The sequence below is a fragment of the Syngnathus floridae genome, chromosome 14 (assembly GCF_059516105.1).
Source record: "Syngnathus floridae isolate MCC-2025c chromosome 14, RoL_Sflo_1.0, whole genome shotgun sequence".
Taxonomy (NCBI): domain Eukaryota; kingdom Metazoa; phylum Chordata; class Actinopteri; order Syngnathiformes; family Syngnathidae; genus Syngnathus; species Syngnathus floridae.
The window spans coordinates 11,120,515-11,137,832 of record NC_142426.1 but is presented as its reverse complement, the minus strand read 5'-3'; the positions used below and the strand labels follow the sequence as shown (position 1 = coordinate 11,137,832).

Genomic DNA, 17,318 nt, shown 5'->3' with positions numbered 1-17,318 from the left:
CCCCAAAATAAAGAGCAAGTAGTCAAATACACATTCTTCACACGTACAAAAAATGCATGAAGTTATTAGGTACACTAGGTACAAAATGGTGGTGTACCTAATGTAGCGTCTGTGTGATGTCACAGATCAACCAGCCAATCAGGAGGTGGGGGTGAGGGCGGGTGTGGAACTTAAACCAGGGGTATTGACCTCCAGTCCTCGAGGGGCCACGTTCCAACATGTTTTCCAAGTGACCCTCGTTAAGTGCAGGTGCGTGAAAAGTTTTAATATGAAAGTTTTTGGTCACTTTCACGTTCCACAGGCGCTAAAAGTTTTCCCGCAGGTGCACTTAACGAGGGAATCACACGGACACTCCATCAGGTACACCGCCCTTTTCAAGTGTACCTAATAACAGGCCACTTTATGAGGGAAATATGGTCAAAGGTCACAGGTGTCAAGCTCTAGTCCTCGGGGCCGCGTTCCAACATGTTTCCCAAGATTCCCTCGTTAAGTGCAGGTGCGTGAAAAGTCGTGTCATCGTGTTTGTCGTATCATTGTGTGTGTGTGTGTGTATCACTCCTGCAGGGTAGTGTTGGCTCGTGAGTGAACGATGGGTTCAAAAGAACGAATGTTTTCAGTGAACGAAAAGATCTAAAGATCTTTGTAGCCATGAGGGAAAAACTTGTGGTGGACCCGTTTGAAAATCATTGATTTGATATGACTCAAGAATTGTCTCTGTGCAACGGTGTGGTGTTTCTTAGCAACTGACTTGAAAATGAGTTCACGGGAGCACTGCAACGGCGGCAGGCAGAATTTTTGCAAGAACAATTCATTTTAGGATGAACTCTCGATACAAATATTTTCATTTGATTGAAGGCAATGGCGTTAACCACTCGACCAGAGCTCTTGCTGTGCTTAGGGTTTGGGTTTGTGTTAGGCTTGCTCTCGCTTTTGCTGTGCTTAGGGTTAGGCTTGCTTATGCAACCAAATCACCACAGTTGTTTATCACTTCCTCTGATATTTTTGAACTTACCGTAGTTTTTGGACTGTAAGTATAAGTGAGCAGCAGGGGGGGGCCCCATTTCAACCCCTTCCACTGAGTGCCAAGCAAGGAAGAAATGGGTACCATTGTTATAGTCACTGGTATGACTCGGCAGGGGTTTGAACCCACCACCTCCCAGTTTCAGGGCGGACACTCTCCTCTTAGGCCACTGAGCTGGTAAACACTTGTGTCGTAGTATAACCCTTATAGTCGTTTTTAAATAACGTGTATACCTATATACGCCTAAATATTGTTATCCAATATATCTACTGCAATTTCACATTAGATTGCTGGTTTGAAATTTGCTTTTGATATTATTATTTTTAATAAACATTTATGTTAAAACGTGTCTGGCGTCTTATTCCTTGTTTTTATATTCGCCAATTAAAACATAAAAATCAGACATTTTATATGACAATATGTGTAGGTACACTACACGAGGTTAAAAAAAAAGAGAGAATAAATAAAGGGTTAATTGCACAACAAAAGCACGTTTACAAATATACAATACAAATATACTCGATACAAATATTTTCATTTGATTGAAGGCAATGGCGTTAACCACTCGACCAGAGCCTGCTCGGAAACCAAAGGAGATTTGGTCATATTGATAGGGTATCCTCCATCCAAACATGTTCGGTGTTGAAAGTTTCAACGGATAGTCCGAAGCAAGCCTTTCCACAGTAGTCACCATGACAGGCGACCACCTGGTGGCGTCAGTGTGCCGAGCGCCGTTGGACGATCAGGAGAAGAAGATTTGAATCGACGGATGTGACGTCAGGGCTTTAGGTCAATTGAAGACAGCTGTGCTCGCTCAAGGGGAGTTATCATATGCAGGTGCCACCGAGCGCGGGCCGGCGGCGGCGGCGGCGGCGGCGGACGGTTTCTCAGGTAAGCGAGCATGCTAGCAAATGTTTGTCGTCTCCTGCCGTTTCTCACGACGGCACGCTTTGTTGCTTTTTCTCACAAGCCTTTTTTTTCAATTTATTTTGTTTGTCGCAGGATTGTCGTACTCTCGTGACTCGGCAACGTCACGTCCACCGCGACGGTGGGCCTGGAGGTAAATTGTAGACCGCAGGCCATTTAGCCCGTGAGCAAATGTTTGCAGTTTCTTACGATGCCATTTATTATTTCTTGCAGGATTTTCGCTGTCTAGGGAGTGCTTGAGGTTTCGACACGGCACGACACGGCACGCCACAATCCACTTTGCGTCGCGTCGCGTCGTTGCGCGTTTTGGTGGTATTTTAAATGTCTTTCGCGGTTGTTTTCTTTCATGCTGGCCAGCATTTTTTTTCATTCGTCTGTCTGTAGACGGTTCGTAAATGACGCCGCCGATAAGCGCGTGTTTGTCTGACAATAGGAAATGTTAGTTTGACTCTAGTCAACTTAACCATTTTTTAAATTATTTTATATGATGCGTGTGCCATTTCCATGTCATGCAAACTGGTGAATGCAAACTGGTGAATGCAACGTATATGTTACGTCATGTCCAAATCGGACCAAATCCATTCAAAGATGGCGCCCGCCCGCAACAAACATTTGCCCGGGTTATTTTCTCCCGTCTTGGACGCCGCCAACCTGGATCATCTGTCCAATGTGAGGGGAGTTGATGAATGATGAAATTAAAATATGAATTATAATCCTGAATAATTATCATAATTTACTACAATGTGATGATTATATATTTTTTCAAATGTAAAACTCTACTTAGAATGTATCAAATTCAAATATGAACTATAATTTTTATCAATTATCATAACTTACTACAATATAATATTTTTTTTCAAATGTAAAACTCCTAGTATGTATAATTGTTGGTAAAAAATCATGCCATTGGTACTCGACTCAATGTCTATTTTTGTTGCAATCATTTGCTTGTCTTTTGTAGCACTAAAAACTGCCGCCCAGCCAGCATCCTTCTATACAAAGCAAGCAGGAGGCTCTTGAAGGAGCCCTTTCACTGATGTTGAGGACACTGAGGAAGAGTAGTCCTAAATCAGGTGAAAACCTGTTTTTGTCAAGTTTCAACTTCCCAACACACAATGGTTGTCGAGTTTTAGCTTCCCAGCACACAATTAATGGCGGTCTGTGTTTTTGTAGGCTGCAAGAGGAGCCGAATGGGACAATTCTATATGAAAATGCACAATGGCCTATCCAAAGGAGCGATGGCCTATCCAAAGGAGCCATGGCCTATCCAAAGGAGCCATGGCCTATCCAAAGGAGCCATGGCCTATCCAAAGGAGCCATGGCCTATCCAAAGGAGCCATGGCCTATCCAAAGGAGCCATGGCCTATCCAAAGGAGCCATGGCCTATCCAAAGGAGCCATGGCCTATCCAAAGGAGCCATGGCCTATCCAAAGGAGCAATGGCCATATGCAAAGGAGCAATGGCCATATGCAAAGGAGCAAAGGAGCAATGGCCATATGCAAAGGAGCAAAGGAGCAATGGCCATATGCAAAGGAGCAAAGGAGCAATGGCCATATGCAAAGGAGCAAAGGAGCAATGGCCATATGCAAAGGAGCAAAGGAGCAATGGCCATATGCAAAGGAGCAAAGGAGCAATGGCCATATGCAAAGGAGCAATGGCCATATGCAAAGGAGCAAAGGAGCAATGGCCATATGCAAAGGAGCAATAGCCATATCAAGTCAAGAATCAAGCATCGCGCTGCAAAAGTCGACGTGTGCGGATCATGTGCCCAGGAGGGGGCAGTGTGGTTGCCTTTGGTTATGGGTGCACGACGGAAAGGTTGCAGGTGTGGACAGTGTTTAGGGCTCTGATGGTTGGTCTTGCTTTCGAGGTGCGCTGTGGTTGTGGCTGGTCTGGATCCAGCGTTGTCTTGTGCTTGGTTGCCATTGACGGCCCACTTGGGGGAGGACGTGGTTCCGTGGATGGACACAAAACTGAACTTTGACGTGGAGCTGAATGTCCAATTTTGCCATACGACTTGTACCTTTGTGTATCTTTTTCTAACCTGCCACTGTCGTAGTTGCTGCCTTTTTTGTTCTTTCCCCTCGGTGTAGGGTGGCGTCGGAGCGAGCCGATCCCGAATGTCCAATTTTGCAATTTGACTTGTGACATTTTCCTTTTCTAACCTACCACTGTTGCACTTCCTCTAACCCTAACCTACCACTGTGGTACTTGTGTTCTTTGTTCTCCCCTAGGTGTTGGAGCGAGACAGTCACATTGTGTCTTTTTCTAACCTAGCACTGTCGTGCTTGATCGAAGCCTAACGTACCACTGTGCGTCCTTTGTTCTCTAGGTGTAGGGGGCGGTGTTGGGGCGAGCCGGTCCACGGTGAAGACTTAATGATGTGAGCAGCGCCCAACTCATTGCATGTTCTACCTTTTGCAGGCCGGACGCAAAAGGGGGGTGCATGGCCCGATTCGACCCGGTGACCGTCACCAAGAGTACCTAACCGCTGTGATCAAGTAAGCAAGTGACCTACAACTTGGGGTGCTCTTTGAGTTTCTAACATTTGTTTCTGTTTGTGCAGATGGCGACCGGGACGCGACACGATCTGCTCAGAGGTGGACGGACCGCTGTGGCATCGCTCTGAAGTAGCAGAGTTCTGAGGGAGACCCGCTTCCCTGGAGGCGTCGACCTGCGCAGCTTCAGCATGTGAAAAGGATTTTTTTCTTTTCTTTTTAGTTCACACCGGCGGTGTCCAAATGTCTGTTTGAGGGCTGCATACTGAATCAAATTGAGAATTCTTTGACACAAATTCATGAAATCAATCACAAAATGTTGCCATTCATATTTTGTGTTTGCTACAGTGTTGCGTTCATTCGTGTGGTGTGTTGATCAAGTTGGCCCGAGGCTACCATTTGGACACCAATGGTGACGTGTGTAGGGCTGCACCTGGATTGGAAAACCGTCATATGGTGGTATAGGTCGTTGACATGCACTTTAGGAAAACAAAGATTTTTTTCTGTTCATGTGGCAAATGAAACATGTTTTCTGGCCTCCTAACTATTTGTAATGAGTTTAGAAGATAACAAGTCATTGATGCAAGTTAAAGTTAACTGGTCTAAGTGATGTCATTGCGATCAAATAGTTCCTCTCCATCCCAGAATTTTGCACAACTTTGCTCAATGCTGTGGTCTGGCCCAATACTGCCATATCGTTGGTATTCCAAAATGTTGTGCAGCCCTCATTGAGTGCCAAACGCGCAGCGACGGCAAGCGACTGCAAGCGCAAGCGACCGCGCAGCGACGGCAAGCGCAAGCGACCGCGCAAGCGACGGCAAGCGCAAGCGACCGCGCAAGCGACGGCAAGCGCAAGCGACCGCGCAAGCGACCGCGCAAGCGACGGCAAGCGCAAGCGACCGCGCAAGCGACGGCAAGCGCAAGCGACCGCGCAAGCGACGGCAAGCGCAAGCGACCGCGCAAGCGACGGCAAGCGCAAGCGACCGCGCAAGCGACGGCAAGCGCAAGCGACCGCGCAAGCGACGGCAAGCGCAAGCGACCGCGCAAGCGACGGCAAGCGCAAGCGACCGCGCAGCGAGACTTTTGTGCTTGTCTTGCAAGGTGGAAGAGACGATGTATGAAACAAAGAGCCGGTGGACGGAGGCCACCAGACCCGCGATTGGTGAGCGGGGTGCAAAGGAAGGAATCACCCAAAGAAAGCAGTCGCCAAGTGTTGACGAGGAGCCTGATGCATGACTGGCCAAGGCTGGCCAGAGGTGGTGACATGGCAATCCAATATGCAACGCACTTGTTAGTTTTAATTTGATTTCCTTATTTGTCTGCCGTTCAGGGTTGCCAGGGCGGCGGATGGGACGAGCGCCAGCCTGCACCCGGAGGGACTGGGCTGCACCCACAAGACCAGGGAGAGGGCAGGTCATGAGTACGTTGACAGATGTGAGCCGCATGCAACTGAGAGCCGTTTGTCTTTTTGCACTTGTGCGAGGCGGAAGACGAGTCCAACACCGGCCGGAGTAGACCCGGACCTTGGCCCGTGACGAGCGTCCCACACGAGACTGATGGGTGCAGATGCAGCCAGCGTTTCGGGGGGAGTCTGACTTTGTTTTTTCTTTTGTGCTTTCCCTACCCCTGTCGGTTTGAATAGGGTAACTAGTAGCACGCACGGGCATTTGGGTTGCTGTGACCCTCTAGATACCAATCGGCAAAGTAGACACCCCCTGCCCCCCTCCCTCCCCCTCTTCCTCCCTCTCTCGCTCTCTTTCTCCAACGCGCCCGGCAGTACCTGCATGGCCTGGTGCACTCAGGGTGGAACGTGGCTATACCTTGCCCTTTGTGGAATACCAGGGTATAATGTCTGCCAGACTGGGTCCCAGTGTCGTCGACGGTGTCGAGGACAAGGAGATTCTCCGTGACGCTCTCCGTGACGTCACGTTTTCCTCTTTTTTTTTTTCCACTCGGGGCCAAGCCAGCTCTACTCAGGGGGAACTGGCCGGTTGCGCTTAAGTGCGCACCAAAGCCTCTTCTCATCTCCTCTCGCTCTCTCCCTCCCTCCCTCCCTCCCTTTTTGTAAGGGGTTAAACATTTCATAACCCGGATCGCTCCAATGCGGGAGGGCTGTATGACACATGCGCCAGCCCGTGCGTGCCGCTAGTTACCTGATTCAAACTTACCTTAGTTAAGGTTGGGGGGGGGGGGTGTTAGTGAAATTTTTCCCCTTGCAAAAACCACCACAATGTCTGCCTTTCAGGATTGCTGGGACACTGGATCTGATGGGTGCCTGCACAGAGAGGGACTGGACAGGACCGCGAGACCAGAGGGTAATAATAAAAAACTTTATTTGTAGAGCACCTTTCATACAAGAAATGCAGCTCAAAGCACTTTACAACAAAGAAATTATAAGCATTGAATTCTTCATATAGGAACAGACATAAAAAGAAAACAAAAACATTCATGTGTATATACGCTATTAATAAAGGAGCTTAAAATAGGAGCACGCTTTAATAGACAGGTAATGAGTACGTCCACAGAAGTGAACCGCGTGCAACAGAGTGCCGTTTTTCTTTTTGCAGTGGCACGAGGCGGAGGATGAGTCCAAACGTCGAATACCGGCCGGGGGGGGGGAGCCAACATTCGCCCGTGATGAGCGGCCGACACGAGACGGAAGGGTGCGGATGCGGCGAGGGCAAAACGCCCAGCCATTATTTAAGGAGAGTATGACTTTGTTTTTTTCTTTTGTCCTTTCTTTCCTAAATCCCTCCCTCCACTTTTTCACTGGGTGTGCACACTGGCTATCTGCATGATGCCTCTTTCTTTCTCTCTCAGCGCCGCGTCATTTTGCAATATTGTTGTTTTACTGTTGTTTTTTTTAATCATGAAATGAACTGTTTGTACTGTAATTGTGTGTGTGTACCACTGAACTGCAATTAAACTGTGAACTGAATTCAAGTGGTCCATTTTAAACATTGGCATTGGCAGTCTATCGTGCATACAAACTGGAATCATTTGAGACATTCTCAATGACAAGACAATTGTAAAGTTAGGCTGAAACAAAATTGACTTGTTAAATATGCAGTGTCAGGCTTTTTATTTATTTTTTTAACTACACAAAGAAAAGCTGGATGCATTCTAAATTGTTGACAAAAGCCAAGTAGCCAGACACCCATAGATGCAAACGACAAGTGTACAAACGGTCTCTGTTGCGATCAGTAAGTCACTTGGGGGAGGACTTTTCAAACTGAACTTTGACGTGGAGCTGAATGTCCAATTTTGCCATATGGTGATGTCTAAAATCAGTCCATCCCTTCACTTTGCTATTGTCTTCTTTCCCCTCTGAAGGTTTGTATAGATACTGATGATGGTGTTACAAATACTTTCATGTACAGTGTAAATCCCCTTCAAGGAAATTTAATTTATATACATGTGTATATATATATATGATAAATCTGAATCTAATGGTGACCTCAAGTGTTTTTAAATATTTCCATCTGTCAATTTCCTTTGGGCCGAGCCCCCTCCGGCCTGCACCTGTAAACTCCATCATAATACATTTCCAAGCTATGTAAAAATGAAAAAATATTGCCATTTAAAAAAAAAATCCTCTTTTAATATTCATGATTTCCTTATGTCTTAAAACTGACCAAATTTAAACGGATGTCTTCCTTTAGTCCAGCTCGTTCCAGCGGCATTGGTCTTGTGTATGTATGATTTTGTGTGTGTTTTTAAATAACGTTTTCATACTTTATTTTATTGTATGTAAATAGCTGTTAGTCACGTGACCCAATGTGGAGGTACTTGTGGGCGGGGCCTGCTAAAAGACCAACGACGGAAGCTCCCCAAGTACTGATGTGCATTCCAGTTCTTTTAGGTGAACTGAATCTTAAGAATCTCTTTGAACGAATCGTTCACTCACGAGCCAACGCTATTTGGGTTTTCAGTCTTGAGGTGAGCGTTGGTTGCCCTTCTGTCACTGTCATGGACACGAGTCTTTGGTCAAGTGGTAAACGTCATTGCCTCTAACACGATGGAACCATGGTTCGGGACCCGACCTTACCCACGAGCTGTACTTTGTCGATTTTCACTCACTTCTGCATAAAGTTTGTGACTTTTTTTTTTTTTTTTTTTTTTTTGAAGGCAGGTTTCAATCTTGCCTGTCGGAGAGGTGGGCGTGGTCAAGCCAATTTCAGTTGCGCTGTGATTGGTCAGACTGAATTTGGGCAGAGGTAGGAGGCGGGCAAAGTGGCACTTAGGTTTTTGAAGGCAGTTTTCAGTCTTGAGGTGAGCGACAGGTGCAACCGCCCGCGTGTGAAGTGGCCTGTCACATGGTACGCTAGTGTGCAAAGCACCATTGGACGAGCAGGCGAGGAAGATTTGAATTGACGGATGTGACGTCATCTTCGGGTGAATTGGGGAAGTTGTCAAATACGGGTGCAATCACCCGCGCAGCGGGCGGTTTCTCAGGTAAGCTAACATGCTAGGAAATGTTTGTCGTTCATTGGCGTTTCTCACGACGGACGCCCTGTTTGTTTGTTTGTTTGTTGCAGGATTCAAGGCGAGTTATCAAATGCAGGCGCCATCGACCGTGTGGCGGTTTCTCGGGTAAGCTATCAAATGTTTGTCGTTCATTGCCGTTTCTCACGACGGACGCCTTGTTTGTTTGTTTGTTTGTTGCAGGATTCAAGGCGAATTATCAAATGCAGGCGCCATCGACCGTGTGGCGGTTTCTCGGGTAAGCTATCAAATGTTTGTCGTTCATTGCCGTTTCTCACGACGGACGCCTTGTTTGTTTGTTTGTTTGTTGCAGGATTCAAGGCGAATTATCAAATGCAGGCGCCATCGACCGTGTGGCGGTTTCTCGGGTAAGCTATCAAATGTTTGTCGTTCATTGCCGTTTCTCACGACGGACGCCTTGTTTGTTTGATGCGAACAAATATCTTGAAAATCTTTTCACACTCGTCCCGGCCACCGCGACTGTCGTTTTGCCGCTACAGTATTTCAAATCTCTTTGGCGTTGTGTTTCGTCAAATTAACAATGTTGCATTACATATAGTGTGCTATTTCCGTGTTATGCAAACTGATGAATGTGACAAATTTGTTACGTCATGTTCAAATCTATTCCAAGATGGCGCCCGCCCGCCTTCCAAACATTTGCGAGCGTGATTTTCTCCCGTTTAGTCGACTGCTCGATTCATGCCGACATTTTTGAGTGAGTGGATGGATGATAAAATTAAATTATTATAATTCGGATACTTTTGTAATTAGTATAACTCATTACAATATACTGATAATTGTATACATATTTTAAATATAAAACTGGAGTTGGTATGTGTAATTGTTGCAAAAATATCATGCCATTGCCACTCTACTCAATGTCTATAATTGTAACTCCCAGATGCAGAGCATATAGTATGGTATGATATTATATGGTATTGTATTGTATGCATTGTGTGTATGGTAGCGTATGGCAGGGTATTGTATGTGTTCTATGTCAATCCATCCATCCACCCGTCCGTCCGCCCGTCCGTCCATCCACCCACCCATCCACCCAACCCATCCAGCAACCCATCCACCCATCCATCCACCCGTCCATCCGTCCCATCCAACCCACCCAGCCCACCCAATCACCCATCCATCCACCCAGCCACCCATCCATCCAGCCACCCATCCATCCACCCATCCATCCAGCCACCCAGCCATCCACCGCTTATCCGGACGTCGGATTGCGGCGGCAGCAGCTTTAGGAGGGACTCCCAGACTTTCCTCTCTCCAGCCACTTCATCCAGCTCAACCCAGGAAATCCCAAGATCTGTATGTATTGTTTGTTTTGTTGTGTTTTTTTTTTGTTTTTTGTTTTTTTTTGTTTTGTTTTTTGTTTTGTATGTATTGTATTGTATGTATGGTATTGTATGTATTGTATTGTATGTATTGTATTGTATGTATTGTTTTTTTTTTTTTGTTTTTTGTTTTTTTTGTTTTGTATGTATTGTATTGTATGTATTGTATTGTATGTATTTTTTTTTGGTTTTTGTTTTGTTTTTTGTTTTTTATTGTATGTATTGTATGTATGTATGTATTGTTTTGTATGGTTTGTTTTGTTTTGTTTGTTGTTTTTTGTTTTGTTTTTTGGTTTTTGTATTGTATGTATCGTATTGTATGTATTGTATTGTATTGTATGTATTGTATTGTATTGTATTGTATGTATTGTATTGTATGTATTGTATTGTATGTATTATATATATATATATTTTTTTTTGTTTTTTTTGTTTTGTATGTACTGTATGTATTGTATTGTGTGTATTGTATCGTATTGTATGTATTGTTTTTTTTTTGTTGTCTTTTTTTGTTTGTTTTGTTGTTTTTTGTTTTGTTTTTTGTTTTTTTTGTTTTGTATGTATTGTATTGTATGTATTGTATTATGTATTGTATGTATTGTTTTTTTTGTTTTTTGTTTTTTTTGTTTTGTATGTATTGTATTGTATGTATTGTATTGTATGTATTTTTTTTTTTTTTTATTTTGTTTTTTGTTTTTTTGTATTGTATGTATGTATTGTTTGTTTTGTTTGTTGTTTTTTGTTTTGTTTTTTGTTTTGTATGTATTGTATGTATTGTATTGTATATATTGTATTGTATGTATCGTATTGTATGTATTGTATTGTATGTATTGTATGTATTGTATTGTATGTATTGTATTGTATGTAGTGTATTGTATGTAGTGTATTGTTTGTATTGTATTGTATTGTATTGTATTGTATTGTATTGTATGTATTGTTTTTTTTTTTTTTTTTTTTTGGTTTTGTTTTTTGTTTTGTATGTATTGTGTGTATTGTATTGTATGTATTGTTTTTGTTTTGTTTTTTTTGTTTTTTCTTTTTTGTTTTGTTTTTTGTTTTTTTGTATTGTATGTATTGTATTGTATTGTATTATATGTATGTATTGTATTGTTTGTATTGTATTTGTATTGTATTGTTTGTATGTATTGTTTGTATGTATTGTATGTATGTATTGTTTTGTATTTTGTTTTGTTTTGTTTGTTGTTTTTTGTTTTGTTTTTTGTTTTTTGTTTTGTATGTATTGTATGTATTGTATTGTATGTATTGTATGTATTGTATGTATTGTATGTATCGTATTGTATGTATTGTATTGTATGTATTGTATGTATTGTATTGTATGTATTTTTTTATAATTTTTTTTTTTTTGGTTTTTTTGTTTTTTGTTTTGTATGCATTGTATTGTGTGTATTGTATGTATTGTTTTGTTTTTTGTTTTCTTTTTTTTGTTGGTTTTTGTATTGTATGTATTGTATGTATTGTATTGTATTGTATGTATTGTATGTATTGTATTGTATGTATTGTATTGTATTGTATGTATGTATTGTATGTATTGTATTGTATGTATTGTATTGTATGTATTGTATTGTATGTATTGTATTGTATGTATTGTATGTATTGTATTGTATGTATTATATGTATTGTATGTATTATATGTATTGTATGTATTGTTTTTTGTTGTTTTTTTTGGTTGTGTTTTTGTTTTTTTTGTTTTGTATGTATTGTATGTATTGTATTGTATGTATTTTTTTGTTTTGTATGTATTGTATTGTATGTATTGTTTTTTTTTGTTTTTGTTTTTGTTTTGTATGTATTGTATGTATTGTATTGTTTGCATTGTATGTATTGTATTGTATGTATGTATTGTATTGTATTGTATTGTATGTATTGTATTGTATGTATTGTTTTTTTGTTTGTTTTTTTTTGTTTTGTTTTTTGTTTTGTATGTATTGTGTGTATTGTATTGTATGTATTGTTTTTTTTTTGTTTTTTTTTTGTTGTTTTCTTTTTTTTGTTTTTTGTTTTTTTGTATTGTATGTATTGTATGTATTGTATGTATTTATTGTTTGTATTGTATTGTATTGTTTGTATTGTATTGTTTGTATTGTATTGTATTGTATGTATTGTATTGTATGTATTGTTTGTATGTATAGTATTGTATGTATTGTTTCTATGTATTGTATTGTATTGTATGTATTGTTTGTATGTATTGTTTGTATTGTATGTATTGTATTGTTTGTTTTTTGTGTTTTGTATTGTTTTTTGTTCACCCATCCACCCATCCATCCACCCACCCATCCACCCACCCACCCATCCATCCAGCCATCCAGCCATCCACCGCTTATCCGGACGTCGGATTGCGGCGGCAGCAGCTTTAGGAAGGACTCCCAGACTTTCCTCTCTCCAGCCACTTCATCCAGCACAACCCAGGAAATCTCAAGATTTGTATGTATTGTTTGTTTTGTTGTGTTTTTTGTTTTGTTGTTTTTTTTTTTTTGTTTTTTGTTTTTTTTGTTTTGTATGTATTGTATTGTATGTATTGTATTGTATGTATTGTATGTATTTTTTTTGTTTGTTTTTTGTTTTTTTTTTGTTTTTTTTGTATTGTATGTATTGTATGTATGTATTGTTTTGTATTGTTTGTTTTGTTTGTTGTTTTGTTTTGTATGTATTGTATGTATGTATTGTATCGTATTGTATTGTATTGTATGTATTGTATTGTATGTATTGTATTGTATTGTATGCATTGTATTGTATTGTATATATAATTTTTTTGTTTTGTTTTTTTTTGTTTTTTGTTTTGTTTTTTGTTTTGTATGTACTGTATGTATTGTATTGTGTGTATTGTATTGTATGTATTGTTGTGTTTTTGTTTTGTTTTTTTTGTTTTGTTTTCTTTTTTTTTGTTTTTTGTATTGTATGTATTGTATTGTATTGTATTGTATTGTATTGTATGTATTGTATGTATTGTATTGTATTGTATAGTATTGTATTGTATGTATTGTATTGTATGTATTTTTTTGTTTGTTTTGTATGTATTGTGTTTATTGTATTGTATGTATTGTTTTGTTTTTTGTTTTGTTTCCTTTTTTGTTTTTTTGTATTGTATGTATTGTATGTATTGTATTGTATGTATTGTATTGTATGTATTGTATTGTTTGTATTGTAATGTATTGTATGTATTGTTTGTATGTATTGTTTGTATGTATTGTTTGTATTGTATTGTATGTATTGTATTGTATGTATTGTATTGTATGTATTGTTTTTTGTTGTTTTTTTTGGTTGTGTTTTTGTTTTTTTTGTTTTGTATGTATTGTATTGTATGTATTGTATGTATTTTTTTTTTTGTATTGTATGTATTGTATTGTATGTATTGTTTTTTTTGGTTTTTGTTTTGTATGTATTGTATTGTATGTATTGTATTGTATGTATTGTATTGTTTGTATTGTATTGTTTGTATTGTATTGTTTGTATTGTATTGTATGTATTGTATGTATTGTATTGTATGTATTGTATTGTATGTATTGTATTGTATGTATTGTTTTTTGTTGTTTTTTTTGGTTGTGTTTTTGTTTTTTTTTGTTTTGTATGTATTGTATTGTATGTATTGTATGTATTTTTTTTTTTTTTTTTTGTATTGTATGTATTGTATTGTATGTATTGTTTTTTTGGGTTTTTGTTTTGTATGTATTGTATTGTATGTATTGTATTGTATGTATTGTATGTATTGTATGTATTGTATGTATTGTATGGTATGTATTGTATGTATTGTATTGTATGGGATGTATGGGATGTATTGTATGTATTGTTTTTTTTTGTTTGTTTTTTGTATTGTATGTAATGTATGTATTGTGTGTATTGTATTGTATGTATTGTTTTGTTTTGTGTTTTGTTTTTTTGTTTTGTTTTCTTTTTTGTTTTTTTGTATTGTATGTATTGTATGTATTGTATGTATTGTATGTATGTATTGTATTGTATGTATTGTATGTATTGTATTGTTTGTATTGTATTGTATGTATTGTATGTATTGTTTGTATGTATTGTATGTATTGTATGTATTGTATTGTATGTATTTTATTGTATGTATTGTATGTATTGTATTGTATGGTATTGTATTGTATGTATTGTATGTATTGTATTGTTTGTATTGTATTGTTTGTATTGTTTGTATTGTATTGTTTGTATTGTTTGTATTGTATGTATTGTTTGTATGTATTGTTTGTATTGTATTGTATGTATTGTTTGTATTGTATTGTATTGTATGTATTGTATTGTATGTATTGTTTGTATTGTATGTATTGTATTGTTTTGTTTTTGGTTTTTTGTTTTGTATGTATTGTATGTATTGTATTGTATGTATTGTATTGTATGTATTGTATTATGTATTGTATGTATTGTATTGTTTGTTTTGTTTTTTGTTTTGTATGTATTGTATGTATTGTTTGTATTGTTTGTTTTTTGTTTTGTTTTTTTTGTTTTTTGTTTTGTTTTTCTTTTGTTTTTTCTTTTTTTTGTTTTGTATGTATTGTATGTATTGTATTGTTTTGTTTTTGGTTTTTTGTTTTGTATGTATTGTATGTATTGTATTGTATGTATTGTATTGTATGTATTGTATTATGTATTGTATGTATTGTATTGTTTGTTTTGTTTTTTGTTTTGTATGTATTGTATGTATTGTTTGTATTGTTTGTTTTTTGTTTTGTTTTTTTTGTTTTTTGTTTTGTTTTTCTTTTGTTTTTTCTTTTTTTTGTTTTGTATGTATTGTATGTATTGTATTGTATTGTATGTATTGTATGTATTGTATTGTATGTGTTGTATGTATTGTATTGTTTGTTTTGTATTGTTTGTTTTGTATTGTTTGTTTTTCTTTTTTTTTTTATGTTTTGTTTTGCGTCATTTTGCAATATTGTTGTTTTACTGTTGTTTTTTTAATCATGAAATGAACTGTTTGTACTGTAATTGTGTGTGTGTACCACTGAACTGCAATTAAACTGTGAACTGAATTCAAGTGGTCCATTTTAAACATTGGCATTGGCAGTCTATCGCGCATACAAACTGGAATCATTTGAGACATTCTCAATGACAAGACAATTGTAAAGTTAGGCTGAAACAAAATTGACTTGTTAAATATGCAGTGTCAGGCTTTTTACTTTATTTTTTTAACTACACAAAGAAAAGCTGGATGCATTCTAAATTGTTGACAAAAGCCAAGTAGCCAGACACCCATAGATGCAAACGACAAGTGTACAAACTGTTGCGATCAGTAAGTCATCTTTGGCAACCCTGCTTTAAAATGGCCACCGAACTCAGAATCTTGCAGAATGTTGGTACATTTTTCTGTACGAGTAAAAGCTGTTCTAATGTGGTCAGAGCCATTTTTTGGTTTGTTTTGAATAGTCATGCATCATGTGGGCATTCTTGTGAATAAAATAAACAGTGGCGTGTTTGCTTCCTGTTGGTGGTCTTGTAAATAAAGTCAACTTTGGTGTCATCATTCGCGATGTGCCTCAATCGATGGTCCATCTCTTGAATGTGAAACTTCTTGCATGTTTTGTTGCAGGGCTTGGCGTCCCCATTGGCTGTCTGACTACAAAGAAGGCTGCTGCTGTCCAGTCCAGGTTGCTGCTATAGTCAATTGAATGTATAAACATAGCGTGTAACTTCCAGGACCTTAGCTTTCAATTCAAAGCAGTTGCGTAACAACACGGCCAGCCTCGGTACATGTACTGGGTGGTACTACCCAGTTCAGAGTGAAATAAAGGCCAGAGTGTTCTTATTCATACCAGCATCCTTATGAAATTGACCATATCAGAAAGGCTAGATGAATTCCAAGTGCTGCCACCGAGTAGCAGCGTATTTGCCTCAACCTGTCTGATGCTGGGTCAATGCGATGCACATTTTGTTGTTTTGCCCAAAACAACCTAAGAAATAAAGAAGTACTGCCGTTATCTCGCCAGTGTGCATGTGTGTTAAAAGTACAAAACAAACTCATTTGCATGATAGACGTCTATACCACATGCTAGATATTTGCCTCAACCTGTCTGATGCTCTATTTAACTGTATGTGACAATTTTTAACAATTTTAATCATTTAAATTTTTAAGTACATTACAAATGATAGTACAATTAGACAGCTGGGTCAATGTGACCCGTCTTTTGCGGTTTGTTCTGCCCAAAGCAACCTAACAAATACACATAAGTACTGCCGCTATCTCGTCAATGTGTGTGTCTCTAAAATGTACAAAGCAACTTCATTTGCATAATAAACTTGCAAACCACATGCCCAAAAAATATTAATAGTAAATTACAAAAGGTAAAAAAAACTTTAAAAAACTTGTAAAGTCTTAAAAAGTTGTTAATTTACTTACTAGTACAGGTAAAGGCCTGTCTATTTATAGACATCGCTATGTAGCGAATGTCGCAGCGCAGCGTATGCAGGCGGCAGGGACCGCGGGCGGCATGGGCGGCGCAGGCGGCGCAGGCAGCGCAGGCGGCGCAGGCAGTATTTGGCGCAAGCAGCAGCAAGGGTGGGGAATCGAACCCTGGGTCTCAGGTGTTCAAGCGCAGCGACGGAGCCACTCGCCAAGCGTGGCGAGCTCGGCAGTGACCCCGCTTTCACTTCGAGTCATTCTTAGACGTTCAGTATTGCGCTCCGCGCGTGCTGGGTAAGTACAAAAGAGAGCTGGCGGCCGCCAGCTGTCACGTCACACTGGCCGAGCGGTTCGTGACACGGCCTCATGCCCCGTACATCCCTGGTTCGATCCCAGTGGTGGGAACTTTCTCCGGCCCACTTTTGTGTCTGAATACATGCATATAGGTTGCATGTCGACGCATTTATTTATGTATAAACGCCCAGTGTGGCCCCGCCCGCAAGTGGGCGGGGCGATGCAGCTGGCCCCGCCCCCATCGAAATGGCCCGGGCCCCGCCCGCAAGTGGGCGGGGCGATGCAGCTGGCCCCGCCCCCATCGAGATGGCCCCGCCCCCTGGCTCCGCCCCTTGCCCTACAAAAAGACAGCAGGGCAGGGGGCGGGGCCTGCCCTACAAAAAGAC

General features: G+C 39.5%; 1 long non-coding RNA gene across 7 annotated transcripts; it reads left to right on the top strand.

Annotated features, from left to right (window-relative positions):
- The first annotated feature begins 1,500 nt into the window (after positions 1-1,500).
- Positions 1,501-16,216, top strand: LOC148387725 (uncharacterized). Of its 7 annotated transcripts, XR_015862519.1 has the most exons (12): positions 1,531-1,912; positions 2,024-2,081; positions 2,162-2,617; positions 2,910-3,021; positions 3,122-4,449; positions 4,515-5,702; positions 5,777-6,761; positions 7,014-8,901; positions 8,985-9,039; positions 9,115-9,169; positions 9,245-9,299; positions 15,829-16,216. It is a non-coding gene; the product is annotated as an uncharacterized LOC148387725 (long non-coding RNA). The 7 variants fall into 7 exon arrangements; XR_015862515.1 differs by lacking the exon at positions 9,115-9,169 and having other exon boundaries at positions 1,501-1,912; positions 2,162-2,257; XR_015862521.1 differs by lacking the exon at positions 9,115-9,169 and having other exon boundaries at positions 2,162-2,189.
- Positions 16,217-17,318: the final 1,102 nt, after the last annotated feature.